The sequence below is a fragment of the Pocillopora damicornis genome, chromosome 4 (genome assembly GCF_964200805.1).
Source record: "Pocillopora damicornis chromosome 4, jaPocDami1.2, whole genome shotgun sequence".
NCBI lineage: Eukaryota > Metazoa > Cnidaria > Anthozoa > Scleractinia > Pocilloporidae > Pocillopora > Pocillopora damicornis.
Window position 1 is genome coordinate 16,372,501 of NC_142673.1, and position 10,403 is coordinate 16,382,903.

General features: G+C 39.0%; 1 long non-coding RNA gene across 1 annotated transcript; it reads left to right on the forward strand.

Annotated features, from left to right (window-relative positions):
* The first annotated feature begins 971 nt into the window (after positions 1-971).
* On the forward strand, positions 972-2,205 carry LOC113684164 (uncharacterized). The gene is made up of 2 exons (XR_003447451.2): positions 972-1,132; positions 1,619-2,205. It is a non-coding gene; the product is annotated as an uncharacterized LOC113684164 (long non-coding RNA).
* The last annotated feature ends 8,198 nt before the right edge of the window (positions 2,206-10,403 follow it).

Here is a 10,403-nt window from a genome sequence, read left to right on the forward strand (position 1 = left end):
GACGTATTCGAAAATAACTTATTTTAAAGAACCAGTCGGTTCCAGAAGTATCTATCTCCACGCAGGTTTAATACATCCAGAAATGCAATCTTGAAGTTTTCCCAAGGTTCCTTAGTCCTTAAGTCCCGAGTGTCTTTGTAAAAGCAGAATTACGCAAAGAATACAAACAAAGATCTAGTTGCCACAGTAATATGTATTTTAAGAAGAGAATGTTAAATAAACCACATCACACAAGTTATTCTCGAATGTGTTCCCGATTGTTGTCGCCAAGAAAGAAGACGGAAGTAGAGTTCAGAATGGAGATCATTTACCCACCCTAAAGAAGCCAATAATTTTTTCCGCAGGTTTCCTCCCCTTTTCGAATTTTCTTTTCTCTGTAAGGACAAGAAAAAAATGGTCCCTTTTGATATTTAAAGATGACACTTTCACCCTTACCAAAAACATCCATGCACGCCACGTATTCGGATGGAAAACTAGCTATTTACTGGAAGTAATACAAAATTACCTTTGGATAAGAGAAATCTAATATCGTTTTATTAGAATTGAGATTTAAAAAAGCCTGTGTGTTTGGTAGGGCGTTATAACACTTCGTTATAAAAGGCAAAACGGAGCAAAAAAAAGGATTCGTAAGGTAGGGGATTTTTGTTCACTTGAAACAAACCACAGTAAAGCGCAGATCTTTAAAAACGAATAATATCCGCCAACTGTGTATGTAACGATCTTCCTTCCACATCGGTGTATTAAAAGTCTCTTTTATTTTCTAATATCATAATGGTCCTTCGCTTTTGTTCTGTCAGTCTGATCTCTGCTTGACCAACTCAGAATTTTTTCGTCTGTGTTTATCATCTCTCCGGCAGGGTAGTTTTCAATACGACTTGCATAACCCTGGTCGAGTTGAAATGGAAATTTACTTTAATCAAATATGTAGATCTTAATTATTTTTCTTTGGTAAACATCGTCTTGTTCACACCATATAAAATGTTCCTCGTTGCTAGCGACTGGACCACTTAGCTTTGACCTGGAGAAGGGGATAGTTTTAAGAGCAGACAACATCTGCGTAGCCTCAAGCAAATCACGCGGCCAGCGGATCTAAAGAGTCATTAACGAATTGAGAATATTTACTACTTTCAAGGTAAGTGCCTTTAACAAAAGATATCATAAACGTCGAACTAAATTTTGTCAGTGTCTTCTAATGGTAAATATACTTAACGAAAAAGATTTAAATGCGCTAAGAAAAAAGAAGGGAGGATAGTTCAGCATGGCGATCATTTACCCACCCTAAAGAAGCCAACAATTTTTTTACCCTTGTCTAAGTTTCCTTAATTTTTTTTTAAGGACAAATAAGAAATGGTCTCTTTTGATATTTAAAGGTGACACTTTTACCCTTACCAAAAACATCCGTGCACGTCGCGTATTCAGATGGAAAACTTTTTTTTTTGTGCTTAGAATAAAAAAAAAAGATGCCCTTGAATAAGAGAAACCTATTACCGTACTATTTAAGAATTGATATAAAAGACCAGGGAGGTAAGGAACACCACTGATAAGGGATCAGGAAGAAAAACTTTAAAAATCTTGGTTAGTTCTTCTTTTTAAGTTATATTCATGTTTTCAACCCCAGCAGGGTTACAGAGAAGCCATGAAACTCCATTCAGTTGTTACTCTTCTCGTTCTGGTTCTTTTTACAACTGTACCTGATGATACTGAAGCTGTATCAGTCGCCTGGTTTCTTAGAATCGCAGCCAAACTCGGAGTAAAGCTTGTGAAAAACAGCTACTACGCTCGCTGTAACACACGCCGCACACCTTCCGGGATAAGCTGTCCCTCTGTTGTCTACGGTGTCGGTCTTTCTAGAGGACAGGCCCAGAACTCAGCCCGGGTTTACGCAGCTACATTTGGGGATGACGAGTGTAAGGGTTACGTGGGCCATTGCAGTATTAAGAAATTCATCAAGTGAAGAATACTCACATCAGTTGGTGATCATTTCCTTTATTCTTGTGACCCTAATGTTTGATTCAAGGGTGATATTGTAAGGAGAAATAGAATGTTGGTCACTCTTCGGGGTTAACGGGTTAATAAAGAGAAAAAAGCTAAATAAAATTTTAGAATTTGACGTTTGCATACACTTAGACAGCCATTTATAGAGGGAAAAAGTAGAATAAAGATTTAAACTGATTATTGATTTTTCTGAATAAAGGTACAAAAACTTTATTCCTGACTCAAAAATTTTGCTATAACCTTTGTGTCTGCTACCCTCGTGACAAGGGGACCTCTGTTCAGGGGGACGTATTCGAAAATAACTTATTTGAAAGAACCAGTCGGTTTTAGAAGTATCTATCTCCACACAGGTTTAATACATCCAGAAATGCAATCTTGAAGTTTTCCCAAGGTTCCTTAGTCCTTAAGTCCCGAGTGTCTTTGTAAGAGAAGAATTTCGCCAAGAATACAAACAAAGAACTAGTTGCCATAGTAATATTTATTTTAAGTAGAGAATGTTAAATAAACCACATCATACAAGAGATTCTCGAATGTGTTCCCGATTGTTGTCGCCAAGAAAGAAAACGGAAGTAGAGTTCAGAATGGAGATCATTTACCCACCCTAAAGAAGCCAATAATTTTTTCTCTCGGTTTCCTCCCCTTTTCTAATTTTCCTTTCTGTAAGGACAAGAAAAAAATGGTCTCTTTTGATATTTAAAGAAGACACTTTCGCCCTAACCAAAAACATCCCTGCACACCACGCGTTCAGATGTAAAACTTGCTATTTACTTGAAGTAATACAAAATTACCTTTTGAGAAGAGAAATCTAATATCGTATTATTAGAATTGAGATTTAAAAAACTTGAGTGTTTGGTAGGGCGTTAGAACACTTCGTTATAAAAGGCAAAACGGAGCAAAAAAAAAAGGTTCGTAAGGTAGGGGATTCTTGGTCACTTGAAACAAACCACAATATAGCGCAGATCTTTCAAAATAAATAATATCCACCAACTGTGTATGTAACGATCTTCCTTCCACAGCGGTGTATTAAAAGTCTCTTTTATTTTCTAATATCATAATTGTCCTACAATTTTGTTCTGTCAGTGTGATCTCTGCTTGACCAATTCAGAATTTTTCGTCAGTGTTTATCATCTCTCCTGCAGGGCAGTTTTCAATACGACTTGCATAACCCTGGTCGAGTTGACAAGGGGATATTCCCTTAATCAAATATGTAGGTCTTAATTATTTTCCTTCGGTAAATATCGCCAAGAAAAAAGAAAGGAGGATAGTTCAGCATGGCGATCATTTACCCTCCTTAAGAAGCCAACAATTTTTTTACCCTCATTTTTTTGTAAGGACAAGCAAGAAATGGTCTCTTTTGATATTTAAAGATGACACTTTCACCCTTACCAAAACATTCGTGCACGTCGCGTATTCAGATGTAAAACTTGTTTCTACTTAGAATGAAAAAAAAATGCCAAACCATTTCACATTTGTTTTATAAAATAACTAATGAAAGAGGAACGAAAACCGTGTTAACATACGCTCATGTAAAATGGTTTTATGGCCAATCAGAGCGCGCGTACTATTTGAATTATTTTATAATTTTTATTCCCGACTCAAAAATGTTTCTAGAACCTTCGTGTCTGTTACCTTCGCGACAGGGTGACCTTTGTGGAGGGGACTTGTTCGAAAAACTTCATTTGAAAGAACCAGTCGGTTCCATACATCCAGAAATGTAATCTCGAAATTTTCCCAAGGCACCTTAGCCTCAAGTCCTGAGTATCTTTATAGGAACAGAATTTCGCAAACAATAGAAAAAAAACTAGTTGCCACAAGAATATTTATTTTAAGTAGAGAATTCTAAATAAACCACATCACACAAGTTATTCTCGAACGTGTTCCCCAAATTAAGGTCACCCTGTCAGAATGGTAGCAGACACTAAGATTGTAGGCGAATTTTTGAGTTGAGAATAAATTTTAACCCCTTTTCATTCAGAAAATTAATATTCAGTAAGATCTGTTGGTAAACAACAACAACAACAACAACGATAAAATCTTTATTAAAATGTCATTCCCGAGAACAGTTCTGTCTCCCTTTAGGAAACGCTTAGCCAGCAATGGTGTAAACGTATCAAATTTATTTCCATCCTAATAAAACTTAGAATTAACTTATTTAAAATCTAGCTTTTCACTGAGAAAACCGGAAAAAAAAAGAATTCTTCGTGCAGTTTTTTAGTGTCATTTTGCAGTTGATATTAGTAATTAGATTAAGCTCCGCTGTGGCAGTAGGCCAAGAAGAATTCAATGTTTTCCGATGATCTATGTATTAATTTGTCTTGGTCGCATTCATAGGTAATTAAAAGATCGATGTTGTGTTATCCACCGAATTACGTGCAAACCTGTGTATCACTTAACTACTTACTTAATGACTTCAGTAATAGGTAACGTAAATAGTAATCGGATAGAAAGGATCAAACATCTAATAAGAGTGTTATATAATAAAACTAAAGAGCTGGAAAACAGCAAAGAGTGTAAAATCTGTGAGCGACCACAATTAAACGAGCCCAAATGAAACTGATGAAAACTACGCAAGTCTTTGCAAACAAAATGATTAAATGAATCATAAAATATTATCAAAAGTTGCCTGCACGTGCAATTTAGGACCATAATCGAAGGGTGTCATTTGGAAACAAGAGCTCACAGTTTGCCGGATCGGTTAAATAATCTATATGATCCATGTCCAAGAATGACAACTTATATTAAAACTGAAATTTCCTGCACCCCCTCCCTCCCTCTCCTCCCTACGACACCCCACCCTCCCCCCCCCCCGCTACACGCAGCACACGCCCTAAGAGCTTTTCATTATTCATGAGGAAACAGGAAAACAATATTTTTTGGAAAAATCCTGTACTGCACAATGATCTCATGACCTTTTTTTAATTCTGACAAGTTGCGTCCTCCATTTTCCTCCACTTAACATGACGTCATGACCTCATAGAGAAAAAGTTTTGAAAGCATGAACCAATTCAGATTCCGATAAAAATAGACAAAGTGATGCGGCAAATTTTGAACTCTCGTTTTCAATAAAAAATTCGCAATTCGTAATTAGAGTCGTGATCCAGGCAACTTTTGGTAATCCCTAAATGTATGTGTCTCCTATCCTAATCTTCGTTTCTCAGACATTCTGCGTGTTCGCCACGAACTATGCTAGAAAACTGGACAGAAAAGGCTCGAGCGGTCACTTACAGAGGTTCGGTTATTTGAAAAGTAAATCCTTTGTGATCAGAACTTTGAGATACAATAGAGCGTTTTTGCGTATTATTGCAGCTTGGTCAACTTAACAAATCATCTACTTGAAATATGTGTTAGGTTTTATGATAAAATTATTTCAAATTAGATAAAGGAGAAAATAGTGTCTTTCCTAAGAATTAAAGTTGAGGCACTACGTTAATCTGACATTCCGTCCTTAACTTTTTCGACCTTTAGAGCAACTTTCTGTCGCCGCCGAAGGACTGCTTGCTGAAAGTCGCCAATGTTCCATTCTATCTAAAAAATTTTCGACAAATTATGTCTCGATTGTTTCACCTCTTAGCCACCGTTAAACAGAGTGCCATAACTTGCGATGTGTACTTTGTGCTTAAATTGATAGTTTTTCTCTTTTCCACTGAACTTTCTTGCAGTCACACAGAGGTTGAATGGAAGACCAGTTCCTCAATTGTCGACGCTTGAACTTTGACAGGTCTGAGTTCCCTGATTGAAAAAAGGAAAAAGAAAAACTGTATCGTACGATAGTTAACTATGTTTTGTAGAGCCTGCCATTAGTAAATGACTGCTCGGGGTAATTCATATGTTTTATAACCTTATTACACTGCAGGCTGTTTTCCTTTGCCGAAGTAAGAATACCTGTGGTGAAATAAGGAAAATAATCTAAAGTATCTTGCTTCATGGTGGCTCACCATAATTCACAGCAACTGTTTGTTTGACTGATTGAACTGCCTAGTGTAAAGTGAGAATATAAAATTGGCACCAAAGAGCAAAACAACCATAATTTAGGTTGTGACTATTTTTTTATTTAACAGGTAGCCTCGTACCTAGACCTTCCACGGCCAAGCGGTTAATGGATACATTTCAATTACGGGTAAAGGGTAGGATCTAGGTAGGAAATTAGATTGTGAACTAAAGGATGAGCCTAGTTTTAAAGTTGCGGGAAACTTACCAGTCTATCGAAGTAAGTTAATTTTCTGCAAATCAAAGAGGACTCGAAGAGGCACCACTTCCAATTTTACAACATGTTAAGGTTCTTGCCCGGGTCACGAAATATTGAGGTGAAAACAACGTGTTAATGGAGGTGGAAAGCAAGAGCGCGATAAACTATGGAAAAAAAGTCCATACCTTGGTAAAATGGCTCCCTTTTGTCACTTGATTAGTCACAGCTATATCTGAACTGTCTCTTGTGTTTCATTCCCGCCGGAGGAACAACTTGATTTCGCGGCCTCGCAAGCCAGAATTAAGTCGTATGGAGGCCAGGCTTTCCTTTATCGCTCTCTCTTAGGGTACCAGTCCGCCAGGTTTTATGCTGTGTCCAGCCGGGCGAACTATTCTCCCTTCTTACTGGTATTGCTGTGGTTGCCAGTCTGCCACGTCTTCCTGTGGGTACTTATTACACAGATCAGTCCAGTCTATGTAACTAGTTCTTTGACGCTATTAGGGATCCCAATACAGACAACTTTCCAGCTTTCCTGCTGGTGCTGTGAGATTCAGTCTGCCGTCTGCCGCAGGGTCCTGCGTCGGCAAGTCTGTATTGTTTTACTGGTAATACTATGGGGGTCCTTCCGCTCTGTTTTACTGATGACGCTGCGCTGATCAGAACGACTCTGCTTCATCCATGGTTCACTTCGTTCTATTAGTGCTGTAGCCGTGATCAGAACAGAGTGTAACTTGTCCCCTTATCGTGATCGGATCGGTTTGCGCTCGCGAAGCTGAGACTAGAATGGAAGAGGACACGGAATAATAACATCTAAGTGTCGGAGCTAATCAGATGGATCGTGTAACATCAAAAAGGGGTTTATATTCTCTAGGTAAAATATTGGCAAAATCAAATTCAGTGAATGTAATAACATTTGACCATTTAACTTTTAGCAGTTACTGGCTTCCGATTTCTCCTTACAGCCACCCTCGAATTAATGTGAAGGTAATGAGAATTAAGGAAACGATCACCAATTTAAGAGGCTGATTGTCAATTAAATTCTTTATGTCAACACCCTAAAAAATGCAAGACAAAAGTATGAAGAATATGCATACTGATGTTAGGGTGTAAAGGGTTAAGAATTCGAAGTAATGTCTTTCTCATATGAGATGGAACACTGAAACGGAATGTCTAACTATTGCACGGGACGGGAACAAAACTGAAAGATTTTATTACTGTACCTGTGTTAGTTGTCTTTCCACTTTTTTCCAAATTGTTACTGGTAGCGAAGACGCCACTGAACGGCCCACGGAAGGGGTAGCTTCAGAGGTACGGAAAACCGTCCATGTAACTTAGCCAGCAGGATGCAGTTCACTACACCGATCTCTCCAAATTGTTCATATGGCAGAAATATTCCATGGCAAGGCACGGTCACTTAGCGCAGTCGGTCACTGTTAAAAAAGCTAGACAAATACTTTAAAGAATCATTCACAAAAAGAAACCAGTTGATATCAATTGTCGATTTTTTTTTTAAATCCAGATCCGTTACTTTTTACAATCTGAACTATACAAATTATGCCAAGAGCGAGCAGATTGTGTACAACAGATTCTTTTCAATAAGCAAGCCGTATTACAGGGTACTTACACTTTGGTGAGATGACGATCCAAGGCTGATATCTGTAGCTGGAAAATAGTTTGTTACGACTGGGGATTGAAGCAACTGTTAGTTCAAAGTGCATGTCATGTAACAAAGGGATGTATGTTGCTAACTTTGTTCCTGTGTTATTGCCTAGCACCTGTCTTAACCATTATCAAAGGGAGATGAATAGGAATAAACTCGTCTTAGTTGAATGGTGTAAATGGATTGAAAAATCACTATCTTCTGACGGCATTCAACCATTGTCGTGTAAATCAGAGGAGGCGGCTGAAGTTGACGAGGTGTACAAACTGGAATATTAAAAAAGGAATTTAAGTGTTTAGAAATACTTACTTTACCTCTTCTCATCTTACCTCTCATCAACTTATCTCCTTGGACAACGTCTTTAACTGGTAGCACCATCATGTCAAAGTTCCATACATCACAGCTGCAGTTCCCTGACTAGACGAAATGTGATTAGTATTACGTTGCCAAACAACTTCACTTACCTGTTCAGTGGCTCACAGCCCCCGAAAATGGGCTTATACTGAGCATGAACATAGAGTGTTCCGACAACGAGCCAGTCCTCGAAAATGGACACGTCAAATCTTCACATATGCCTCCCGAAAAACCTGGCATTAAGGCGCAAAATACCGCAAGAGAAATAACCTTCTCTGAGCAACTTAACATGCCCCCGAAAATGGGCCTTCTTATGACAAAGTATTGTACCCCGAAAGTGGCACTTTCGTCCGACGCTAAGTTCACACGAAAAGTAAACCTGAAATTAAAACTTGTTAGTAACCTATGCTGCTTATTCCTAAGAGTTATAGCGTGCTATAATATTACTTCAGAACACACAGAGACACTTAGGTTTTTATAAGTATTTATTTTTTTTCGTCATCCAATGTTACATTCTTATACTATAATAGGTAATTAAAGTTAATCCACAGGACCTAAATTAATCCACATCACCTAGGAGGGGAGGGACGCGCACCTATTTGTGAAAAATTTGGCGTCAAGAGAAACTCCGAGTGTTCCTGTGTCAGTAAATGTCGACACCCCGGGCATTTGAACACTCTCGGTCTCCCCGACGGTATTTTAATGCCTTTGTCTTCAGCGGCTTGCAAGCGACTTAAAGAGTCGCTACCAAGCCTTGATGCTCCTTTGGAGCTTTCTTCCGATTGGAAAGCCGAACTATTCCTGAGCAGTCGAATACAACACCGATGCGAAATCCGAGCCGAAAGCCGAACCGAAAGCCGAACCGAAAGCCGAACCGAAAGCCGAACTTTAACTACTCACTCACCTTCTGTCTTACCTTGTATGGATTGCTGAAAGATGACTGCGTCTCCTCCGTGATTGTGGCGTGATGGGCGGTTTTCACTACGGCGCAGGCTCAATTCCAAGTTGGCATACGCAAACGCCGTTAACCGTTCAAATGAAAATGGTTTATGAAACTCAAAATTAAGTTCGTGGAAAAGTGCTCCGCCTACATTCACGCATGTCAACCAAGACTTGAGCTTAAGTCGTAGCAAAAATCAGCCTTATGGAAGTGCTTCCGCCGTGAAGATCTCCTCAGACGTGTTCAGAGGGTCTGGACGAGAAAAACGCTGAGGAATTAATTTGACTTCAAATTCAAACGCGATCAATGCCGAGTGATATGAACTGCCGCTAGCCGAAAATTTCCGAATTTGTCGAGTCGATAAGCTTTCGTGTTATAGTCAGTCCAGACCCCCTGATTAATAGACAATAAGGACAATCGGGTGGGGAAAATCTTTATTTCAGTTTTCATGGGAGGGGGGATGAGGCTATGTGCTTATAGATATACTAATAGCTTTTCAAACATCAATGCTTTTTCAAGCATAAGAACGTTGATCTTTGAAATAGCTGTTATTTATTTTACACTATATGCTATCTGTTCTAAGTACTCTTCTTCCTAAACCCAACAAAAGGCGAACTCCATTATTGATTGTGCAAGCCTTCAAGACTCCTTTACGGCAGTTTGGCGCGAGAATGTCGAAAGATACTCACAGTTACAGTAATGACCTAACAAATGTAGAAAATTTACACAAAAGAAACAACGTTGGAAGTTTGATCTTCGATTCGCATATTATTTGCTTTTCAGTAATCCGATGCTTGTTCCTTCTCCAAAGCTTGTTCCTTGTTGTTTGTAGTCGAAGGTTGCCTACGCTTACAATTTGTAAACGGTCTAAACTACCATGTGTGCATTGTCCCATAGTCCCACGCTAGCAAGTTGTCAGTACTAAGAACTGATCTACGCTCAAAGTAGTGAGCCTCCACTATCAGCTGACTTCCTGTAACTAGAGTCAAACCACTAAACATGTCAGGAGGGGCAAAAACAACCTGCTTCCAACAGTTGAATGGCTTGATTCCTCCAGTTTCCTACAATCTACGTTAGTATCTGGTTGAACCTTCAGGCCGAAAATTTTTTGATCAGTCTCACTCAATTAAAGTGCTCAGCTGCACTGTAATCAGGCGACACCTTGAACAAGAATTCGCCGCACTTGAAGCAAACAAAGCGGGAGACGCGTGTAAAACAATGAAAGCTGGAGTGAAACCAAGTCGACGTCTTGCTGAAGAAGTGCTCCG